Below are 17,307 nucleotides of genomic sequence, written 5' to 3' on the forward strand. Positions count from 1 at the left end.
CTGAAAAGGGGGAAAACAAAGATCATTTGTTATTCCATCAGAAAACATAGACAACTCCCCACCCCCCACAGTGATTTGCCAATAACTACAACCACCACAAAAATAGCCTAGAAAAAATACTGTGTGTATGCACCAAGCTTTCGGAGGTGAAAATTCTGTTAATGTGGGAAAAGAAAAAATAATTCCTTTTGCCCTTTGACACTCAGGAAGGCTAAGTTCTGTGAAGACTATAGTGGTATAGCCTGAAGGGCATTCATGTAGTCCTGTTTCCAAGAGGAAAGAGATGGACAGGCATTATTTTTTTCTAGAAAGTAATCTGGATCTACTGTAGTGAATTTTTGCTGCACAAGATCAAAGAGAACAAGAAATACATTATTTAAATAGCTCTAAGACCTTAATCAAGTGGCAATATAACATTTTTTCTGACTGTAGAAGTTACACATGCTCACTTTGGGTAACTTAGACATTTTATACATATATATATAAAATCAAAGAAATCATCCACAAGCCTATAAACTCAAAAATAGGCACAACTNTGCCCTTTGACACTCAGGAAGGCTAAGTTCTGTGACGACTATAGTGGTATAGCCTGAAGGGCATTCATGTAGTCCTGTTTCCAAGAGGAAAGAGATGGACAGGCATTATTTTTTTCTAGAAAGTAATCTGGATCTACTGTAGTGAATTTTGCTGCACAAGATCAAAGAGAACAAGAAATACATTATTTAAATAGCTCTAAGACCTTAATCAAGTGGCAATATAACATTTTTTCTGACTGTAGAAGTTACACATGCTCACTTTGGGTAACTTAGACATTTTATACATATATATATAAAATCAAAGAAATCATCCACAAGCCTATAAACTCAAAAATAGGCACAACTGGCTGGACTCAGTGGCTCATGCCTGTAATCCCAACACTTTGAACGGCCAAGGTGGGAGGAGTGCTTGAGGCCAGGAGATTGAGACTAGCTTGGGCAACACATTGAGATACCATCTCTACAAAAAAAAGTTTATATAAATCTTTCAAACAGGCACTGTTAACATTTTGGGTATTTTTTATACAATATATGTGTCTATGTGTGTGATATGTATTTAAAAGTATAATTAGAATTAAAATAAACATTCGGCTCTATATTCTAAGGTACAATCATTCTAATGTTCAGCACAGAATAACAACAATATATGTTACTGTGGTTTCTGCAGTCACCGGTCTATCAAGCCCTGACTCACGTCACCTAGGAGGAAGCTATATTTAGATGATGTTCTTACTCAAGTCTGCACAAGCCCTGATAGATACTGGGCTACATTTATTTCAGGAACCCAGCTCCAAAAGCTCCTTGAAGACAAGAACTCTGTCACCTACTTCTGTCATTTTCCCAGCAACTTAATATGCAACTCCTCTCTGAAAAAGCTGTTTTAATACAGGTCATGGGCCGATTGACCAACTGAATGAATCAATAAACGAAAGAAAGAAAGAAAGAAAAAGTACACTGACATACATGACTAACTGCCATAATCAAATGGCACCTACGAAACCAATTCTAACAAGGTGTTAGGAAAGGGCAATAATTCAATCCATATCCAAGTCACTTGGGTCAACATTTTCAGCTTTATGGCCATTGCAGAGACCAAACATAAAAGCCTGAATTTAAACTAGGGGAAAGAAAATGATGTTTATAATTTAAACTATTCAGCATACAATTTTGTTTAAAAGACTGGAATACCAAATGTTGGTGAGGATATGGAGCGACTGGAATTCTCAGACACTGCTTGTTGGGAATGTACATCAACTTTGGGAAACCAGTGAGGCAGTTTTTTATGAAATTAAACATACATGTATATTATGACCCAAATATTCTTTTCCCAGATATTTGTACAGAATAAAAATGTATGTCCACAAAAAGATGTGTACATGAATGTCCATAGCAGCTTTATTCATAATAGTCAAAAACTGGAAACCAACCAATAAGGTAATGGATAAACAAATTGTGGTAAAGTCATTCAATGGGATACTACTGTGCAATAAAAAGGAACTAACTACTGATAATGCAACAATGTGAACTGATCTGAAAAACATTAAGCTGGTAAAGGAAGCCAGGCACAAAACAGTACATACTGTTTGATTTCATTTATATCAACTTCTAGAACAGGCAAAACTCAGCTACTATGCCAGATGGTAGCCTGGGGTGTGGTGGGAGTAGGTAACTGACCTCAAAGGTACACAAGGGTGTTTTCTAGGTGATCGAAATGTTATATCTTGATTGGCACGGTGGTTGCACGAGTGTATGTATGTATGTGTCAAACCCAACATGTACACTTAAAATGAAAACATGTTGTAGTGTTTATGCCCTCAAAAGGTAAATTTTAAGAGTCTTTAAAAACACTCACATGAACAGTATGCTATGATGTATGTGTGTGTTAGCTTAAGCTACATTGTAGGGGTGGTCAGTTGTCTTAATCAGGAATGAACTCCAAGGGTGGTTGGCCAGAAATTAATCAAAAAGCCTCAAGCCAGAAGCAGCCACTGTAAGTGATTGTTATATTTAGCTCTTATTATACCAGGGGTTTCATTAATTATCCTAATTAATGTTAGACGGGCTTGTGTTAGTGATATTAGTGGTTTGTAAAATATGAGGATTGTTGAGAAACATTTAGAAACATTCCCTGCCTTGACATTCAGTTTAAGAAGAATCCAGTAGGTTCTCCATCTTTAGAAATGGTGCCCTAGGCTGAATTCCAAAATGTCCAGCTGTGGTTCACTGGATTCTTAGTTGTCAGAATTCAATTAGACAGTTGAGGGAATCTTGCTGCTAGAACAATGGTTCTCAAACTTGAGCAAACATCAGAATCACCTGGAGTGGATAGTTTAGAGATGCAGATTTCCCAGACCCCACCTCCAGATTTTCTAATTCAGTAGGTCTGGGGAGGGCCTGGGAATCTGAATTTCTAGCAAGTTTCCAGGTGATGCTGATGCTGCTGGTCCAGGGACCACACTTTGAGAACCACTCTAATAGAGGACTGTGGCTTGTGCAGATTGTGAGCCTCTGACACCCAGCACCCCAAAAGACGGAACTGTGACTTCACTGTGTCTCTGGCATAGGCTGTAAGATTGTTTTGTACCCACTGGCTAATAAATGCTCATAAGTGACAGAACTTGTTCTGAGACTTGCTTTCATTATAACCTGGCAGCCGAGAGGTAGTTAAGAGGGCAGCCCTCACCTACATCTAACCACGGATGACTACCAACACCTATTACAGAGAACCTATGTGGGTCCTTGTTAGTTAAAGTGTGATTTGAGGAAGAATAGCATCAGTATCTGCTTGGAGCTTATGAGAAATGCAGAATCTCAGGCCCTACCCAGATCTGGGAAACAGAATCAATATTTTACTAAGAGCCTCTGGTGATTCATTTGGAAATGATTTAAATGCAAATTTTAATAAAGTTTCTTGTTCCATGTTGTTAAACTTCAAGTATAAATTCTGTACACCAACCTGTGTTGTCTTTTTTCTTTCTATCTTCCATTTTGTGGGCTTTTATTAATAGATTATTTAATAACTACTATAGTCAATTACACCAAAATCTCCCCTCTGGGATATATCTGTGAGTCTCTTGTTTATGAGGAACACCAGTAAAAGGTATTCAGTAAATTTAAAGCATGTTGGAGTATCTTGAAACGCTATACATACCGATTGCTTCTTGAAGATAACTAACGTTTGCCTGGAGACTGTCCTTTGGTGAGCAGAACTAGATCTAGTTGGGTCCCTTTAATTGTCCTTCTTTCTCTCTCCCCTAAAACATCTGGTTCTTCCTTTGTCTCTTTTGCCCAGTCATCATTGCTTGCTTTTTAAAGTGGTCTCAGCCAACTCATGGTATGAGTTGTCTTGTGGCATTAATCCGTGAGAAACCAATTCCTGTCCTCCCCTCCAGATTGGTACAACATCCTTCACCAGTACCATCGAATTTTTCCTATACTTGCTAGTGTGGAGTTCCCTTACACACACTCATAATTGAGTCCCTTTGGCTCTTTATAAAAAGCAATGTAGAGACGTGGAAATGCACTTTTGGTCAAATACAGATCCCTTTCCCGTTAACACCAGCCTGTAGCAGTTTCCAAGGGATAAGCATCCAATCCCAAATTTTCTTTCATTCCTTTACTTATACAAAAGTATTGAGTGTTAGTTTTGTGCCAGCCAAACATCTTGTAGAAGATACTGGCACAAAGTTTATCTTCTTTTTTCCCTTTCTAATCCTCCTTCTCCACTGCCTCTTAACTCATGTGCCTAGTTTCCTATCATCTTTCTTCTTTCATAGAACAATTCCTCTCTTATGACCCCAATTCTACCCTCTTTTCCTATTTTCCTGGTTCTATCCAGCATTCAGAACAAATGGTCTAAATGAGGTCACAAGCTCCATCCAAATCTTAGAGTTCATATCAAGAATTGGCAAATTCCAGTAGCTAGAGATCCAAGTGGGAGAGGCAAGAATGATCTGATTCTTTCAGGGCATGAATATTAGTGTGGAATAGTATCAGAGACAAGCATCTGGAAGGTTCCTGCTCTAGCAGTGCTCTCAGTTTCCCTAAAGCAGTTCAAACTTTCCTTCCTTCTAAATACTTCTAACTATGACACATTCTGCCTCTAGTTAATCCTCCCTGACATCTTTTCAGCCTACCCCCAACCCACTGCAGTGAATAAGCCTTCTGCCACCAGTTTTCTATGCACCAAAGTCCAATCCATTCTCAAACAGTGATTTAGGCACACCAGAAGAAAGTAGCAGGGAAAATGTTTAGTTTCCATCACAATGCTACCGAAGCCATATAAATGTATATCTGGTAACTGTCAGTGAACTGCGACGGAGTTCTGGTGCCCTTAAAGTCTACTACTCAAGAGAGTTAACTGCCTGTGTTGTTTGAGTCCGCATGTGTTGCTAGGAGTCTGCAGCACCACTCCCTCTGGTTTACAGCTGGAAGAGATAAGTCCCTGCCTTATGAAAGTGTGTAGGATGCATACAGAAACCTCAAGATGCAATACAGCTGTGAACAATGTGACACTGTCCTGAGCTAAAAGTTGGGATGACTGTGTAGTGAAAGTATGTATGCAGTTTAATAAAGCTGAAGCCCCCTATTCCCGTGCCCCATGAGAGACTGGCCTCCACTTTCCCTGGGAGCTTACTTTCCAGGACTCTGATCCAAGTTGTAATGAGCTCACTAGCTCTCACAGCCGGAACTCAAGAGGAGTGAGACTATCCAAGAAACCAGTTACGCCATGTTTCCATGGCAGCTGGGAGAAAGCGCACCTCAGAAGGGTAAAAATGCTGAACTGTACATTTCTCTTCATAACTTGTATTATTTTATCTAGGGCTGGTTCTAGCCTATAAATAAAGAAATCTAGAAACGTAAGGAACAAGGGCAAACATCAAACCACCTACCTTCTCACGTTGAATTTCCAACTACTGAAGTGATAGCCCATTCATCTTTTATTTTGAAACATGAAACAAGTAATAGGCTTCTCTTGCCCCTTTGTTTACTCTATGCATTTTTCTTGACTTTGGTAAGTATTTCTGTTTTATGACTTTCACTTTTACTCTGTGTAAAAGTAGCAGGTGTCAAAATTCACCAGAAAAGAGGAACAACTGATCAAGTTTGCATCACAAATCTACATGTTACATGCTTTTGAAAAAATAGCGAGAAACACATCAGCATTTTAAAGCCATGGAAGCATTCCAAAGATATTACAGAAAGAAAACATTAAGTCCCTTCATTTCAATTTTATAGCTGGTTTCTGTCTTTTAATAATACTATAAAAATCCTACTATCTCTGACTGAACTGAGGTCTAGAATTTAAAACAAGGAGTGTTTTAGTTTATCTTTCCAATGGCTTGTGGAGACTTTTTGGAAAGGCCTGAGGTTTCAATATGCCTATCTATTAGCTAGAAAGAATAATAATGACCTCATTAACTTTATGAGTGGAAAGAGCTGTATGGCTAATGATTATTCCAACACATAAATTGGTATAGTGGTCTTTGTTTCTTCATACCAACTCTATTTCCCAGAAGAAATTTAATCCAAATCTCCCAGGTGATAAGTGAAAAATAAAATTTAGAGCACATATGCTTTTGGGGGAGTATTGTTCTAAATTCAGTGTTTGGCATACAATATGCATTAAACTACTACTGCCTGCCTATTTTACTAATTTTCCAAATTTTCCCAAGAAGCCAAAACAAGGCAGTCTCCCCACATACTCCTATTATAGAAAGGTGGCATATTTTAAAATATAATAATATGTCTCCAATTTTCCAGTCTCACTCCTCCAAAGGATTCTAACGGACTTTTCACATGACAAGTATTATTCTTGCCAGCTCAAACTCACTAGAACAGACAAGAACCATGGATCTTAATGAGACTTGAGATAAATTGAGTAATTTAAATCAAGTCTGTCTTGAAAGCAAATTAAGCCAAAATATCCAGGCTTCAGAAGTCTAGAATTATTGGGAGCTCTTCAAGAACAGACCAGAAATTCTGGAACATAGCTTTAAAGAATTAGCTGAGAGAAGAGAAACACTAACACATCATACTTGGTCTGTAATTTTTTAAGATATATTTGAGGCCTCTTAAAATCTAAACTCGTAAAAACCTCATCATCAACATAGAGCTTTACATAAATGGGGGGAAAATAAACCTGTACACAGATAAACAGGAATTATGCATTCATATTTGGATGAAGTACAGAAAGTACAGTCTATGAATTTATAATTACTATCAAGTTATGTTTCCAGATGTGAAATGGTTTTACTTATTTGTCACCAATGACTTTCTGAAATTCTTCTAAGAAATGAAGGAGAGGGCCAGGTGCGGTGGCTCACGCCTGTAATCCCAGCACTTTTGGAGGCTGAGGCGGCTGGATCATGAGGTCAGAAGTTTGAGATCAGCCTGGCCAATATGGTGAAACCCTGTCTCTACTAAAAATACAAAAAAATTAGCCGGGCGTGGTGGTGCACGCCTGTAATCCTAGCTACTCAGGAGGCTGAAGCAGGATAATTGCTTGAACCCAGGAGGTGGAGGCTGTACTGAGCTGAGATGGCACCACTGCACTCCAGCCTTGGCGACAGAGCAAGACTCCATCTCGGGGGGGGTGGGGGGGGCAGAAGAAGGAGAGAAGCAATAAAGTACCTAGTATGGGACAAATGTGGAAGACTCAGAATTGAGGAAAAGAGAAAAAGGTTATGAACCAAAAATATTGAGAAGTTCAACTGTGAAATAAAAGACAGCACAAAATCCTGGCTGTGGACTGTTTAAGGCATTTCTGGCTCCCTCCTCTTGCTTGGCCTTCCTCAGCAGAATCTCACTACTTCTTAGCAACACTATAATAATGGCAGAGTTGAAATTCAAATTAGTTTTGCTCATTGTTAGCTGCTCTGGTAAAAGATTTGTTGAGAAAGCACTTTCCGTAACAAACGGCCGATATAAAGTTTTTTGGGGGAGAACTGTGTATCTTAAGTACCACTTCTGGGGCCTGAATTCTCCCCCAGATAATGGAGGGCTGACTCATATAGGCACCACTGTGCCATGTTCCTTTACATCAAGCTTCAAGAGCGGAAGGATCGGAGCTCTAATTCCCATAACTTTTATTATATATAAAATATACAATCCATAATAATTATGGATCCATAAGGATAAATGAATGCCTTCTAAAAGCTACAAAGCAGTTTTGCCTAATCTTTTAAAATCATTAGTATTATTTTAATATATATCATTTTAAATACATTTAAAATAGTACAAATGACATATTTAAATACATATTTTATATATTTCTAACATATATGTGTATTTAAATATGTATTTGAAATAATACTAATGATTTAAAAAGACTCTTTAGGCAGAACTGTTTTATAACTTTTTAAAACACATTCATCTATCCATAATCCTTTCATCTATCCTTTCAATATTTATTGAGCATGTACTATAAGCCAAGAACATGGAACACACTGGTAACCAAAATAAATCTCTGCCTTTATTGAGTTTGCAGTGTAAAGAAGGAGATGGATAATAATCAAATATTCATATGTAGGCCAGGCACAGTGGCTCACGCCTGTAATCTCAGCCTTTGGGAGGCCACGGCAGGCAGGTCACCTGAGGTCAGGAGTTCGAGAGCAGCCTGGCCAACATGGCGAAATCCCGTCTCTACTAAAAATACAAAAAATTTGCTAGGTGTGGCTGCAGGCACCTGTAATCCCAGCTACTACTTGGGAGGCTGAGGCAGGAGAATCACTTGAACCTGGGAGGTGGAGGCTGCAGTGAGCTGAGATTGCACCGTTGCACTCTAGCCTGGGCAACAAGAGCAACCCTCCATCTCAAACAAACAAGCAAACAAATATTCATATGTACTGTGGTAAAATGGTGAAGGAAACACACAGGAAGTGATGAGACTGTATGCACAGGGAAACATAGGTCAGAGAGGCTTCTTGGAGAAGGTGACATTGAAGCAAAGACTTGAAGGATGATGGGAGCTTGCCAGGCTTATAAGAACACAGCAGGGTAATAGGTCAGCACATGTAAAAAAAATTATAAGGCCGGGCGCGGTGGCTCAAGCCTGTAATCCCAGCACTTTGGGAGGCCGAGACGGGCGGATCACGAGGTCAGGATATCGATTCCTTCCGTNNNGAGAGCTGTAGGCTGACTCCCCCCCCTCCAAAAAAAATCTCTTTTTTTTAAAAAAAAAAAAAAAAAAAAAAAAAAAAAAAAAAAAATTATAATAATTTTTTTTTTTTAAAAAAAGCTCTGAAGTGAAGCAGAGAAGAATGTGGGGCTTTAAGAATCCTTAGAAGGCCAATATCGCTGAAATCTCAGAGAGGAAGGAGGAAGAGTAGGCATAGATAAGGCCTGACAGGTAGGCAGGGGGAGGCCCACTGCAGAGCCCTGCACGTCGTGTGAAGGATTTTGGGTGTTGGGACTTCTAGTTGAACACAACAGATGGAGCAGACTCATCCGTCTCTCTTTATCCCTGAAACTCTACTAGGATGATAGAAAAGGAATAAAAAATGGCATTTACTCAAAAGAAAATTAACAAAACAGGAGAGGAGACGAGAACAGATCAGAGCTCCAGTATTTTGGTGACTTAGAAAATGACCTGCTGGTAACCAACTTAGGAGACCAGAGACATCCCAAGCTCAATTAATGCTGTTGGGGAGACAAGGAGATTGGGGCAGGGAGTGGGAGGAACTAACAAGCAGCATGCCAATTTATGTAGCCAAGAAGTCTCAGAAATGAAAGGCTCCAGGTTCCTCTGAAGACTGAAATGTGGCTGAAAATACAAGGACTGGTTGCAAGTCTTTAGAGCTCTAAACACCTCCCCCACTTGGAGCCAAGCATCTCAGCCACCTGCTGCTTCACCCTGACAGAAGGCTGGAGGCTTAATCGCGAAGCTGCACCACACACCAGGGCGCATGAAGAGCAGTGAAATTTGGAAGTGGGAGAAGGCACTGGAAACAGAGGGATTACATACCAGTGCCACATCCTGAAAGAAAGTAAATCCTTAACTTCATTTCCTACTCCTCAATTCCATATTTAGTCTGTTGTTTTCTGTTAACTCATTTAAAAAAAGCTTTTCTACCTAAGCACTTTCTTATTTGCCACCTTTATCTCCAGAAGGAACGTCAACTTCAGCAAGGTATGCAGCCATTAAATTGGTCCTCAATTATCATCCTTATGTATCATCTTCTTCATGCTGCAGTTACAACTACTCCAAATCAAATCAATTTCCTTGCAGTCCCCCTCTTGACAAGCGACTTACAGTCACACAGGCCACTCTGGCTGCTGGAATAAACAATACTATTCTTTCTTTGGCTCAGAACCTTCAGTTGCTGCTCTCCTGTTTTTCTCAATCACAACATGGGTAACTCAACTACTTACAGAACTCTCAGAATGACACAAACTTATACATTTACCCCAATCTCCTTCAACTCTATTCTCAACCTCATTAATTAACCAATCTTAACAGTCTCTCTTCATAAGTGAACACACATCCCAGATTCTCCAGGGCAGATCCAGTTTAATTACATTTTCCTCTTTGTTATAAAAGACACTAAAATGATCAGATGTGACTTAATTTTATACTATTGTAAAGCTAAATTCACAGATTTTTTTTTTTTTTTTTTTTAATGTTGTGCCTTAGCTGTTTTGGATTGCAAAAACATACTCTTCATAATATGGTTGACGTTACCTATTTTGAATTTATCACTCTCTCTTACAGCTGAAACATTTCTGGAAAACGTATTTTAATGATGAAAATAAATAACAGTAAATTTCCTCATCTGCTTTAACCTTATATTTTGCCCTTTCCTGTTTTAAAAAGTCTTAACTCAATTTTCCTAAGTGCTACCTTTTCTACCTTGGCCGTACAGTCTCGGCTTACTTATTTATCTGCCCTTATCTCCCAAGATTTCAACATATGATCTTTCTCCCAAAACTCCATTTCAATTACTTCTCTGGTAACCACAGAGCAGAGGTCACAAACTGGTTGAATTTAGTCTGCAGGCTCTTTGTGTGTGTGTGTGTGTGTTTGATTGGTTGGTCGGTTTGGGCTCACATAATGGTTTTTGAAATTGTTGAATGATATGCCATTAGTTAAAAATCTGGTGATTTCCCGTTATCTTGCTTCTCTGGAAGAACCTGAAGACCTGACATTAAGAGACCCACATTCTCATAGAACAGTCAGCTGCAACGGAGGCTCTGTTAGCCCTAACAGAAGCTTTTCAGGTTGCCCCAGTTCCCACCCAGTCACCTTCAGTCATTCAAATTACCAGCTTGGCCCCAGGAGGCATTTCTTTTTAGATCTTTGCCTCAGCCTGACCACTCCCTTATTCTCCCAAAAGCTTTACATTTACCCTTCAGTTACACTCTTTTTCAGGTTCTTGTCAAGGCTCTGACTGTGGAGTCCCTCCAATAAGTAGCTATTACCTGGCTGTCACTCAAATTACTCTATGGAAACAGTTGTTACTGGGTTTTCCCAAAACTTTCCAGCTATTAATTCTTTGGACTCCACCTCTTACTAATGCATTCAAACTAAATGATTGTGCTGCCAAAAATATTGCCTTAATACACTTACTGTTGCAGTATAAAAACAGATAGGAAGACAGGCCAAAATCCATAATGAGTCTCCTGACTATATTTCATTAAGTGACAACTACTTCTGTATTTAAAATCATCAATTGACACTTACTTAAGCACCTATTATATGCCTAACTGTGTACTAAGCTCAGGGGTTAAAGATTCAGGTTTCTAAAATATTGGGGAAAACAAAAAGATTATTCACCCTGTAAAAAATCAGTACACATATCCCAGGTATTTGTGATGTGTCAAGCAATATACACATACAAAACTCTGGTTATGTGAGTGTCAAAGAAAAAACCAGAGATGGACAGTAAAGTGGTAAAAGCAGATTTTATTCAGGAATATTGCAATAGTGGGAAAGAGACCTCAGTATAGAACTGGGCTCAACTCTGAATACAGCATGGACAAGTGGGAACTGATAGCCAAGGAGCAAGGTGGGGTTTGGTGGATGGAAAATTACTAAGAGAAAGCATGGGGGTAAGGGGGATTCTAGCTAAAGAACTTTACAGGAGTCTTGCTGAAGACCGGCCAGGGTGATCAGACGTCACGTGGGGGATGGTGGATGAGGAACCTGATCAGATATGGAAAATGATCAGATATATAAGAGAGAGGTGGTTCTTGCTAAACTGATTTAGCAGGATTCTCGCAACAGCTGGATTTTACAAAGAAGTGCACAGGTGGGCCTGGGAGAAGGTTCAGGAGTCTGACTAAAGTTTGATCAAGTAGACAATCATTATCATGAGCATGCTTATGTAGATACACAAACATATAATGAAAATAGACCATCATGCAGTTTATATGTCAACCGCAAAGGTAGTTTTCAAGATGATATAAGCAGTATTCCAGTGAACATTTTTAAAGTTGATGCCATTGAAAATTTCCTATATAAGCCATGTTATTTACGAAACAGTATTTTCTAAGCCCACAAAACTTAAAGTTAGTTTGAATACCCAATATACAATAAAATAAAATCTATAGCAATACGGATAGAAATGATTGATGTAACTAATTAGAAATAGCTTTATTTTTCATTCTTATATTTGAGGGAAAATGGATGAGAAAAATGCAGACTTCTGAAGAGATTATGTTGTGCTCACTTATCCTTGGCATGTAGGGCAATAAATGATGGTGCTCAATAAATGTATTTGATTTGGAATAAAGATTAGCTTATGAGATAGGGGAAGTTACCTTGCTTTTACAGGTTTAAGCTGTTGATGACATTAACTTTAATCGATTTTCTTCAAATCATATAATGTTCCACTTCTTATGGCGTGGAATCACTAGAATTATTATTTTGCTTCCTCCTTAACCTGAGCTGCAGCTCTTTTTATGACACTAGACAGAAGTATCAGCGACTTTCACTAAGGCAGTAATGTAGGTATGCACAAAGGGAGGCATACTGCAAATAATCCTGGTCTAAAAAGATGCTGATTAGAAGGTGAATCCGCTGTATTTAATTGTGGCAGATAACCGTATGTTGGTTCACTCAACACCCCTTCCCAAATTCTTTCTCCTTGGTCTTTCTCTACTACAAAGGCTGGAGGATCTCAAGTTCCTAATCCAGCCAGGGGAAGCTGTGTGGACAGTTTTGGCCAATGCTTGAGAAGGTATCTGCAAGAAAGGATTTCCCTCCCCAAATGGAAAGACAAACAGACTCTGAGGGTGAACGTCCTTTCTCTTTCTTCCTGCCTGAGAAGCAGTAGTCATCTTGGAAACATCAGGACAAAAGTCACTCATTAAAAATGGTACAGCAGAAGAAACCGTGGCCCAGGTCTCTGATGGCATCACGGAACTCTTCCATAGCTCTCGGCTACCTGCCTCCAGATTTCTTGTTATACAAAAAATATCAACTCCTATGTGTTTAAGATACAATTCGTCAGATATTTTATTAACTGCAACCAAAGTCATCTCTAACTGACATGTTAATCGAACTGTAAGCAACAAAATGCAGAAGGACTAAATAGGGAGCATTGTCCACCCCTGCATTCCTCCTTGGGGTGGAGAAATGAAGTTAGCAGTAAAGAGGTCTTGGGTGGCAGAGGTCTCCATCCTTGCTACCAGGTGGTGCCACTGATGCAGAACAGCTTGACAGCTAATTTAATGTTTAAAACACTTTTATAATAGAGGGCTTATATGGGTAAGGCACTCTTCTAGACAAAGTCCACAAAGTGTTTAGCCATTTGTTTTGAATAGGATGTTCACAAGTCTGATTCTGCCCAGATGTAAAATAAGGATTGGGATTTTAACGCATACAAGTTATCTGGAAATTCACGTGTCAACCTATAAATGAACACATATAATTAACTAGTTTTTCATGAACTCTTTAGAGTTAACGAGATGTTCATAACTTCATCTCTAGTGCAAAATTTCCTCTGTTTATAGCTCTTAAATGTTATTTAAAAAAATAGTTTTGGTAACTTCAACTAATCACATGTTTTGAAAGTCAAATTAAGATTCTTATCTACCCTTTATCTAACAGTAAAATTTTAGGTTCTTATTGAAAATGATTTGCAGTTTCCATCTGCCTCTTTCCATTTCTTAGGTCCCCAACATCAATACACGCCCAATATCCACGCCCTCTAATAATCATCATGAATAAAAAGGATGCCAAAATGAACCACAGTAGAAATCTCACCTTAGTTACCATGGGAAAAGCAAATTGACCTTCTTGCAAAACACTTTTTTGCAACATTTCTGCCTTAGGCTTGTACACATGCTTTCACCTCATTACGAAAGATACATTGTTTGGCTTTTGTTGTTGCTGTTGGAGAGGTGCAAGAAGAGAATCTGTTGCATCTTTATGCATGAATAATTAGTCCAAGATAGAAAACAATTCAAGATATTTAAGGATCTAGGACCATAGTAAACTATGCGTATCTCTGCTTTTTGTATACTCTAATATAACAGAAGAGGGGAACAGGTGGTATGACTCAAATTGCCCATGCATGCAGAAGCATGTGACAGAGAATGTTTTCACTGTTATGTGTTAACTTTTCTGGAGATTAGATACTAATGATGAGACCCTGCTGAAGACACTAATATGTAAATCATTCTTTTTTTAAAACAATCACTTGGCAGCTGCAGTTATGATAAATCAATGGTAGGAGCTTTTCATTAGATAATGGAACTGCCCGGCCCCTCTGCATAGACTAACGGCTGCTTTTAATAAAGGCATACCTGTAAGGGTTCCTGGTCTTACCCTCTGATGTATCTGGGACAATACATTTGATCTAGAAACAATATTACCAGTCTCCCGGGAAAATATCTTTTGTTTTTATTTTTTTTATTTTTTTGAGCCAGAGCCTTGCTCTCTCGCCCAAGCTGGAATGCAGTGGCGTGATCTCGGCTCACTGCAGCCTCTGCCTCCTGGGTTCAAGTGATTCTTGTGCCTCAGCCTCCCAAGTAGCTGGGATTACAGGTGCACACCACCACGCCCAGCTAATTTTCATATTTTTAGTAGAGATGGGGTTTCACCATGCTGGTCAGGCTGGTCTCGAACTCCTGACCTCAAGTGATCTGCCTGCCTTGGCCTCCCAAAGTGCTGAGATTACAGGCATGAGCAATTTGTGCCCAGCCTCGAAGACTCTTCTTTATCACCTCAAAACTATGTTGCATTTGGGAGTTGCTTGACATAAAGCTTTACCAATTTGAGGGTTCAATCCAAGACTCAGGCAGACTCCGAGTTCCTCTGCCCACCTCATGGATGGCCCTGAAGTCACAGGAGTGAGTTTTCCTTCTCTCTCCTTTCAGTGACAATGACCAGGGATTCCTTGTCTTTTGGATTGCCTCCTATTTCACAGCAAGCAGAACTCATTCCCCCTTTCTCTGCCTCTCTGTTTCTCTTACTTCTCACCTCAGCTTTCTTTTCAACACACTGGATCTGACCCAGCTTTTATGCTCCTCAGAATCCTGGACAAAACTACTCGAGGATAAACCTAAAGTAGCCCTTTTTTTTCCTAAGACATAGGTGACTCTTACTTCAGCTCTTTTTGTATCCAAGTATTCCTTGTAGAGCCAAAGAGAAAAATGGAAGTGATGGGCCGATGACAGAAGGAATACCAACGTTCACTGAGCCCTCAAGGGCAAATGTCATATGTACCTGATACCACTGAGTTCTTACAAGGCCCTGAGTTCTGTATTATCAGCTTCGTTAAAGATAAGATGAGGCTCATAAATGATTGGTAACTTCCCTATGGTTGCATCCCAGGGCCTGCATTCAAGACCAAATCTTTCTGACACTCAAAGCCTCTGATGGCCTTCCCTGCTTCTCTGCTTCAGAAGAAATGTCTTTCCTTGCCCAGTGTGTGTGTAATCTTAATTAGCACAAGGGTGAACGGGCAGTAGTACCCTCAGAAGAACCATGACTATAGGGCAAGAAGCAGAGGGTATGGGGTGAGGCAGAAACCCTTGCACAAGGACCACAGGGAGAGAAACTGACCAGTCAATGGGATGAGGGAGTGACCAGGAATGTAACCAGACCAATAATGATGAAGTTCCCAGTCCTCCTTATCTAGAGAAGCTTGCTGAATAATCAACACCTGCAGTACGAGTTTCTACCATTTTTCCTACAAAAGTTTTTTGTTCCCATAGAAACATACAGCTGCTTTCTGTTTACGTGGTGCAGTGTATCAGGCACTCTGAGGGTTAACTAAGATTCTGTGACTAAGGGACCTAACCACCATTTACAACACATTTTATTCCAAGTTGTAAGCTACTAACTTACAAATAAACTTGGAACAGAGCCTGAGGGTAAGTTTGGAAAGGCCTAAATCTTGTCTCAAGGTGGGAATGTGGTTCTTGCCTGACTGCAGAGAAATTTAATGGTTACTGGGCAACCAGAAATTAAATTATTTGGGTAGTTTTAACTTTACCTTTTTCTTACAAGTATTCTTTAAGGGAATATATATATACACACACATATACATATGTATACACTTTTTATTAACAATTTTACTTTTATTAAGAAAATGAAATATATGATGCCTTAGAAATAGAATCTCTAATTTTAAATTTTCATTTTCCGAATGAGAAAACTAAGGACTAGAAAGCTCTTAGTAACTTGTCCCAAATTCCCTGGTCAGCTAGGAGAAAACACCAGCTAGAATCCAGGTCTTTTCTCCCCGAGTGCATATCCCTTCCCTGACCAAGCCACAGAACAAAAATATAAAGGCTCATTCTAAGTGGGACTTCCAGTCTACTCATTCAGCTTAAGGGCTCCCAACTGCTTCCAATTCAAACCGAGGGCCCGTGAATCTCTTTAACCTTGACAAGTGTCTGACTGGAAAACAAATTTTCCCAAAAGCAAGCAGGGTCTAATTTTCCCCTGTTAAGAGTGGTTTCTAGACCTTGGTATCTTTTGAAATTTTTAAGATTCAGCTCCTCCTAACCCACTCTGACATGTAAAGTCATAGTGTTGTGAAGCGGACTGTGTTATAGAAGGAAGTCAGGAAGTAAGGATGTGAACATTTCTTTTAAAGAGTAGCAGCAGGCTCCATCCTGAATTAAGAAACCAGGTCCCAGACACTCCCTTAGATGTGCCGGCTTTAAAAAAGGACATCCTTTCTGTACTTCTGATGATCATCTTAATTTCCCATTTGAATAATGATTTTTTGTTTGCTTCTGAAGTCAGGAGAAGCAGTTAGCATTTATAAAGCTTTGAATGGCTGTCCAATTTGACTTAAAGGCCACGAGATGCTGATGTTAAACTTCCTACATTTATGTCTGGGTTCCTGTCTTATTAAAACACTAACATAACTCTCCATAGTGCAAGTTTTCATTCACAATTTGTCAGTCTATTGCTCCACAGGAGAAAGAAACACTCCAGGTTAATTACATAAAAGGTAATAGCATCAAAGAACAGAACATTGTGCCTATGATGCTCTCAATGTGCAAAATGGGCATTTTATGTGTATGTTCATATATGCAAAAATATTTACAGAAGCAAACATAAAAACTACATTGTTAATTGTCTCTAGGAACTAAAATTAGGGGATTGATACCAAGAGTGGTTGGAGACTTACTTTTCAATACTATCATGTTACATTGTTTGATTTCTTAAAGTCATGTGCACATTTTTTTTTTAATGACTGAGTATTAAATCTATCTATCTTCTTTTCAAGATTTCTCTGTGTGTGATTTCTTCCAAATTCTTGGCTTCACTCACTGTCTTTCAGGAGAGTACTGCTGTACAATGGAAAAA

General features: G+C 39.2%; 1 protein-coding gene across 1 annotated transcript in view; it reads right to left on the reverse strand.

Moving 5' to 3' along the window:
* DMD (dystrophin) overlaps nt 1-17,307 on the reverse strand; it is a 153,022-nt gene that overhangs the window by 109,817 nt on the left and 25,898 nt on the right. The gene's annotated exons all lie outside the window — the stretch shown is intronic.

The sequence above is a fragment of the Rhinopithecus bieti genome, unplaced genomic scaffold (assembly GCF_001698545.2).
Source record: "Rhinopithecus bieti isolate Rb0 unplaced genomic scaffold, ASM169854v2 scaffold_17701, whole genome shotgun sequence".
NCBI classification, from domain to species: Eukaryota; Metazoa; Chordata; class Mammalia; order Primates; family Cercopithecidae; genus Rhinopithecus; species Rhinopithecus bieti.